Source organism: Myxocyprinus asiaticus, chromosome 18 (assembly GCF_019703515.2).
Source record: "Myxocyprinus asiaticus isolate MX2 ecotype Aquarium Trade chromosome 18, UBuf_Myxa_2, whole genome shotgun sequence".
Lineage (NCBI taxonomy): Eukaryota > Metazoa > Chordata > Actinopteri > Cypriniformes > Catostomidae > Myxocyprinus > Myxocyprinus asiaticus.
The window spans coordinates 45,032,041-45,040,207 of NC_059361.1; the positions used below are offsets into that span (position 1 = coordinate 45,032,041).

Consider the following 8,167-nt stretch of genomic DNA (forward strand, 5'->3'; position numbering starts at 1 on the left):
ACTTATATAGCATGTATGGGGGATCCAAATTCAACCTACAATCCATCGCACCTACTATTCGACCAATGGCAGCTTAAACGAATGGGAAAATTTCAATGAACCACCTAGTTTCCCTTACGTGTGAAATTTGGGGTCTGTCAGACCTATAGACGCGATGCCAGGCCTACATCCATGTGCAATGTATACCATTCATTGCTATACTCTGTTTATGGACACCACTCCGAAACCTCCAAATGACTCCAATTTGAAATCTATACCTTCTCAGTGGACCCCTAGACAGTGTGCAAAGTTTGAAGTCTGAATGTTTAAGTGCTAAATTGGCTGAATTGTGTATGAAAAGTGACAGTTATTTTTCTAGAATATTTTTCCTGATTTTTTTTTCAAGTACTTGCCCTGCACCAATTGAAACAAAATTTCAAAATGTTGTTCATTAGGGCTCAGTGAATAAGCATTCGAAGCCCCTAGGTGTTTGCACCACATTTAAAGGTGTTTTCACTCTGTCATGTAGGAAGATCCCACCTGCAATGTATGTAATGGCCACCAAATACATGGTCTATGGACACTCAGTTTTTAAGCATATTATTCACTTTTATGACTTGTAAGGTAGATGAATGTGTTAAAATGTATGCCCTTAGGGCTATTCAATGTGTTTTATAAATAATATGACATGTAAATTAATTTCAGACATTTCCTGTCATTTTGCTGAGTCACACAGGAAGTGCCCAACTAACAAGCTCAGAAAGCTTTAAATGTCCCAAAATCTACATATATATCTTGTGGGGTGGTGCTCAGATTATGACCAGAGTTACGTGACCCTTTGACCTCTTTTGACACAAAATTGGCCCCTTTAGGGACGGCTTCCAAAAACCAAGTATGAAAATTACATTGGTTTACATGGCGAGTGGGACGTCTAGAAAAGAGGGATCAAAAGGTCGTAGGACCTTGAAAATTGAGATCCTCGACTGTCAGTGGCCCCCAAATCATGTCCTAGAATTTGGAGGCCCCGGGAGATTGCTAAGTATTAAAGCCTCTGATGTATGTTCTGCTGCACATGGGCCTACAGGGCAGGCTGTCTCATTGATTCCTATGGCAGGCAGGGAGATATATTGAAAATAATGAAAAATACTTTTCTGCATCCTAGGCCTTAGTCCCCTTAGTATGTTGTTGAGGGGCACTGGACGTGTCACCATATGAAATTTGGGGTCTGTCAGACCTACCGACGCGATGCCACACCTTCGTCCACGTGCAATGTATACCATTCATTTCTATACTCTGTTTTTGGACACCACTCAGAAACCTCCAAATGAATCCAATTTGAAATCTATATCTTCGCAGGGGTCCCCTATACAGTGTGCACAGTTTGAAGTCTGAATGAGTTGGTTAAGTGCTAAATTGGCTGACTTTTGAGTGAAAAGTGACAGTTATTTTTCCTGAAAATTTTTCCTGATTTCTTTTCAAGTACTTGCCCAGCACCAATTGAAATAACATTTCAATGTGTTGAACAGGTGGTTTAATCAATAATAGTCATTACAAATATTCATTAAAGTCATTTAAATGAATGTTTATAAACCTAGTATTTGGAGGCCATTATGTACAAAAAAGCTGGGATCTTCCTGTATGACTTAACACAAACACAGGAAGTCCCAGCTGCAATGTATGTAATGGCCGCCAAATACATGGTCAATGGACATTCATTTTGATGCATATTATACATATTAATGAGTTGTAAGTTACATAAATGGGTTCTAATGAGATGTATAAGTACCCTTAAAGTGGTTACATTCAAAAAGATAATTATACTGTATATGTAATATTAAACCTCATATAAGAAAAAGCTCTAAGTCATTCAGGAAGATCCCAGCTGCAATGTATGTAATGGCTGTCAAATACATGCTTTATAGACAGTAACTTTTTAAGCAAATTATACAAAAATATGAAATGTTGGTTAGATGAATGGCTCTATGGAGCACATTGAGTGCCATACACATGGTTTAATCAATCTAGTTTAATGTCAAGATTAATAAAATGTGTATAAGTCAAATGTCCACCAACCATGTATTTTTGACAATGTAAATACATTGTACGAGGGACCATCCAATTCCCAATGTATTTACATTGTCAAAAATACAATACAGCTTCCATACTCAAAACAAAAAACATATTTAGGGGACTATGTGACTCCCTCTGAACAACATGCACCCTTCAAAACCTCAAAAATAAACTGTCCACCAACCAGGTATATTTTTGTATTGTATACATTGCAGGTGGGATCTCCATATCTCGACACTGGGACCACTTAGAGAGTTGAAACCTGCACTCCTGTGCTTGTCTTGACCTCCTCTGTTCATGTTTTGAATATCAAGAAGATTGGAGAAAATTGGAAAACAAATTTAAACTGTCTGTGATTTTGTGCTAAAAGTACACTTTTTAGCACTTGCACAGTGCAATTCTCAATATGTGCACTATCTATCTATCTATCTATCTATCTATTTTGATTATGGACCTTATAAAAATTTATGTCCACCATCCATGTATTTTTTGATAATGTAAATATATTGGAGATGGGATGGTCCCTCGTACAATGTATTTAAATTATCAAAAATACATGGTTGGTGGACATCCATTTTTAAAGGTATAAAATCAGATTATTGACTAAAAAACATATTTAGGTGACTATGTGACTCCCTCTGAACAACATGCATCCTTCAAATCCTCACAAATCAACTTTCCACCAACAATGTATATTTATGTATTATATACATTGCAGGTAGGATCTCCATTTCTCAGAGAGAGAACCACTTAGAGAGATGAAACCTGCACTCCTGTGCTTGTCTTGACCTCCCATGTTCATGTTTTGAATATCAAGAAGATTGGAGAAAGTCAAACATTTCAAAGTTCAAAGCCCTTGGAGTTTTTTTTTGGTCTAAATTTTTGACTTTCTCTGAACTACTTCAAGTTTGCACCATTGAAAAGGAAGGCTAGGGCAAGCACAGAAGTGCAGGTTTCAAGTTGCTAAGTGGTCCCAACTCTGAGATATGGAGATCCCTCCTGCAATGTATACAATATAAAAATATACATGGTTGGTGGACAGTGGATTTTTGAGGTTTTGAAGGGTGAATACTGTTCAGGGGGAGTCATATAGTCACCTTAATATGTTTTTAGTCAATATTTTGATTATGAAGCTTATAAAAATGTATGTCCATGAACCAGGTATTCAGAACCCATTATATATATTGCACAAGGGACCATCTCACTTACAATTAATTTAATTGGTGTCAAAGACATGGTTGGTGGACATCAAGTCCTCAGGATATCAAGTCATACAGGAAGGTTCCAGCTGCAATGTTTTCAATTGCATCCAAATACATTCTTTGTGGACAGTCCTGATTTATGCATGTTATTCATAATTTCAAATTAAAAGTTATGTATATTTTTCATTTGTATGCCCTGAGTGCAAAATAGGTGTTTCAAACAATAATAGTTATTGTAAATAATAATTAAATTCATTTAAATTAAATGTCCATAATTTGGCGGTCAATAAATACATTGCACATGGGATCTTCATGTGTTTTGGGATGAAGCGGTAAAATACTCTGTTTATGGACAGTCCAGCCCACTCCTGTACACACCCCCAGGGTCTGGGGTCCCTCGGGTATGAAGTGGCATAATATACTTGGTAAGAGGACAAATACACTCTTTATGGACAGCCCCGCCCCCTCCTGGACACACCCCAGGGGTCCAGTGCCCAACAGGGATGAAGTGGCATAATATACAGGTGCATCTCAATAAATTAGAATGTCGTGGAAAAGTTCATTTATTTCAGTAATTCAACTCAAATTGTGAAACTCGTGTATTAAATAAATTCAATGCACACAGACTGAAGTAGTTTAAGTCTTTGGTTCTTTTAATTGTGATGATTTTGGCACACATTTAACAAAAACCCACCAATTCACTATCTCAAAAAATTAGAATATGGTGACATGCCAATCAGCTAATCAACTCAAAACACCTGCAAAGGTTTCCTGAGCCTTCAAAATGGTCTCTCAGTTTGGTTCACTAGGCTACACAATCATGGGGAAGACTGATCTGATCTGACAGTTGTCCAGAAGACAATCACTGACACCCTTCACAAGGAGGGTAAGCCACAAACATTCATTGCCAAATAAGCTGGCTGTTCACAGAGTGCTGTATCCAAGCATGTTAACAGAAAGTTGAGTGGAAGGAAAAAGTGTGGAAGAAAAAGATGCACAACCAACCAAGAGAACCGCAGCCTTATGATTGTCAAGCAAAATCGATTCAAGAATTTGGGTGAACTTCACAAGGAATGGACTGAGGCTGGGGTCAAGGCATCAAGAGCCACCACACACAGACATGTCAAGGAATTTGGCTACAGTTGTCGTATCCCTCTTGTTAAGCCACTCCTGAACCACAGACAATGTCAGAGGCATCTTACCTGGACTGTTGCCCAGTGTTCCAAAGTCCTCTTTTCAGATGAGAGCAAGTTTTGTATTTCATTTGGAAATCAAGGTCCTAGAGTCTGGAGGAAGGGTGGAGAAGCTCATAGCCCAAGTTGCTTGAAGTCCAGTGTTAAGTTTCCACAGTCTGTGATGATTTGGGGTGCAATGTCATCTGCTGGTGTTGGTCCATTGTGTTTTTTGAATACCAAAGTCACTGCACCCGTTTACCAAGAAATTTTGGAGCACTTCATGCTTCTATCTGCTGACCAGCTTTTTAAAGATGCTGATTTCATTTTCCAGCAGGATTTGGCACTTGCCCACACCGCCAAAAGCACCAAAAGTTGGTTAAATGACCATGGTGTTGGTGTGCTTGACTGGCCAGCAAACTCACCAGACCTGAACCCCATAGAGAATCTATGGGGTATTGTCAAGAGGAAAATGAGAAACAAGAGACCAAAAAATGCAGATGAGCTGAAGGCCACTGTCAAAGAAACCCGGGCTTCCATACCACCTCGGCAGTGCCACAAACGGATCACCTCCATGCCACGCCAAATTGAGGCAGTAATTAAAGCAAAAGGAGCCCCTACCAAGTATTGAGTACATATACAGTAAATGAACATACTTTCCAGAAGGCCAACAATTCACTAAAAATGTTTTTTTTATTGGTCTTATGATGTATTCTAATTTTTTGAGATAGTGAATTGGTGGGTTTTTGTTAAATGTGAGCCAAAATCATCACAATTAAAAGAACTAAAGACTTAAACTACTTCAGTCTGTGTGCATTCTATTTATTTAATACACGAGTTTCACAATTTGAGTTGAATTACTGAAATAAATGAACTTTTCCACGACATTCTAATTTATTGAGATGCACCTGTACTTGGTAAGTGGACAAATACTCTATTTATGGACAGCCCCGCCCCATCCAGGATACACCCCAGGGATCTGGGGCCACACAGGGGTGAAGTGGCCTAATATACTTGGAACTGCTTTTATGAGGGGCCATTTTCGACAGCCCCTAGCACGGCCGACGTGGGGCGCAGCTGCTCGGAAACTCCTCTCGTCATCTCTGACGGACCCCCAGGCCAGCACGGTAACTCAGAAGGTGTAAGCAAAAATCACCTAGGTGGTGCTGCGCAGCATCCAGGAACCATGTACAATGGAGCTATAAAGTAGATTACGGGTTACGTCTGCGTCCCTTCGGCAGGTTACCCTTGTTGAGCATTATGGCACAGTAGTGGTAGAGTACTGGACCAAAAGATCAGGCTTACAGCTCAAGTTTTTCTTCATTATATCTAAATCTTTCGTCTTTTACTAAAGATTTCCATATTTTTGGGGGCTTAGAAACGAGCACTTCTGCAAAGCGTTAGGCATCCAGGAAACACATCTTTAAAAACACTTGAAGGTGCCCACAGCTCATTTAAAATGTGCAAGCTTTTGTTCGGAAGCCCCAAAACGTCAACCTCCTTGTCAGGGAATCGGACCCCAGTTTTCCATGTGACAGGTGGAGATACTGTCTGCTATACTAATGAGGACTGGCAAGTCAGTGTGCTCCCAGTCATAGTGACAAGCTGTGCAAATAGCCTATCCATATCCAGGATAATTTTGTATGTTGTAATCACTTTACAAAAATAAATCACAGACAGTTCGAGGAATGTGATGCATTTTGAACAGTTCAACAATGATTTAAAAGAATAGCATGCACTGTTTTCTTGTGTGCTAAAGGCCTTGGCTGTTAATTAGAGTAGGGAGAAAAACTGGGTTTTAGTTAGTCACATCGGATCACCTACGATGGTGTGTTGACACCACTATTCGTTATTTGTTCCTGAATACTACTGTGCAGTGTGAATCACATTGTCACATGTTACTAGCCTGTGCTTGAAAAGACTGAGTGGAAACAAAACTGTTTCTTACTCACTCCTGAGAGTTGCCCATGGAAGAAATCCACATGATGTATCTCAGTTTAAATGATGTTTTGGTTCTGTGCTGTGTGGGCCATGCCCTTTTCAATACAGTTTTTGCATGTCTTACTCTTAAGAACAAATGGCAATGATTTTAATGTGTCACAATATGCTCGCACAAAGCACAGCTTTCTTGTGCTGCCTCACCCCCTTACTCCAGTACCCTATCAAACATTGTGCTGAAGTCAACTAATATTTGCTATGCTTTCCATTAGGGGCATTATTACTTAACCTCAGCTTCAGTGAGATCCCCTCAGATTGGGATTGTTTTCATTTTTAGAGGAGATTTTGTTACCTTAAATGCTCCCAGTTGGAATGGTCCACTGAGAAAAAGCAATCCAGGAGGAGCCTGCACCAGAGGTTACCCTTGTGGAGCATTATGGGACAGTAGTGGTAGAGTACTGGCCCAAAGGGTCAGACTTACAACTCAAGCTTCTCTTCATTACGTATACATATTTCGCCATTTACTAAAGATTTCTGTGGAGGGGAGCTTTTGTGAGTTTTCTGTATTTTGGTATAAGTATGGTATAAGTATGAACTTAAGTATAAGTATGAACATGGGATTGTAAGGCGGAGTGCTTTATGGGATTTGCAAGCAGGTCATCAGAATAGCCTGTGGAATCACCTTATGTTTGGGCCTTTGTTTGATCTTGACCAAAGGGGATAATTGTTCTGCAGATGAAGCATGAAAAACACTCATTTTGTTTTTGTTTGGAGTTGGGTAATGAATCTGTGCCTGTAACTTTTAAGTTGTTTAACAACTTAAAAGTTTTGGTAAGCAGCACATATTTAAGGTCTGTCTAGCATTAAATGGAGCACTCTCTTCCACAAGATGGATAAGGCTGGATACAGACAGCAGGCACGCATTTTCAATTGGGGTATAAACTAGTATTTAGTTAATCCAGGCCTGTCCCCTGCTTTTGTATATTTGAGCACTTTTGTAAAACATGGCCTAACATCTCCATCTGTTTACATTTGTGGTATAGTGGTGAGCATAGTTGCTTTACAAACAGTTGACCTGGGTTCAATTCCTGGTTAACACATTGCATTTGGATCAAGCTGTTGTTATAATGAAATGCAGCTGGGTGGCTCATTTCTTCAGCAGCTTGAAAGTAGACTTGTACCTTGTTTATGTGATCCAAGTTATTTAGCAACCTTAAAAAAAAAAGACACTGGCCATCAGGGAAGAGAACCCAAGTCTAACACATAACAGGCAAAGACACAGTCCACTATACTAATGAGGATGTGCTGTTAACTCATAGCCTGAGCCGATTGCCAACTTGTGCAAAAGCCTGCCTGTTCGCAAGAATACTATTGCTTACAATTTGAGAAACACTTTACAGAACCAAGCACCTCTGCAAAGTGTTAGGCATCCAGGAGACACATCTTTAAAGACGCTTGAAGGTGCACACACAGCTCGTTTAGAATGTGCGAGCTTTTGTTCGGAAGCCCCAAAATGTCAACCTCACCGTTGGGGAATCGAACCCCAGTCTTCCACGCGGGAGCCGAAAATGGTTAAGCTTAACTTCCCTTAACTTTTCCCATTCATTCTCTATGGTAGTGCTTAACACTATGGATGGGATATATTTTTGGCCACACGTAGATTTCTCTGCACTGTTCCGAGTTTTCTTGGGCAAGTCTTAAAGATAAGGAGCGGACAGTCGGCTGTCAATCATTCACTGCACTTACAAAGAGGGCACGTGTTTATTTTTAGCCAAATTGCTCACAAGACCATTTATTTAGCTTTAT

The 8,167-nt window shown here is 39.7% G+C and overlaps 1 non-coding gene across 1 annotated transcript; it reads left to right on the forward strand.

The window, feature by feature from the left end:
- Positions 1-6,841: 6,841 nt before the first annotated feature.
- LOC127456534 (U5 spliceosomal RNA) lies at positions 6,842-6,955 on the forward strand. Its single transcript, XR_007899857.1, has one exon. It is a non-coding gene; the product is annotated as a U5 spliceosomal RNA (small nuclear RNA).
- The last annotated feature ends 1,212 nt before the right edge of the window (positions 6,956-8,167 follow it).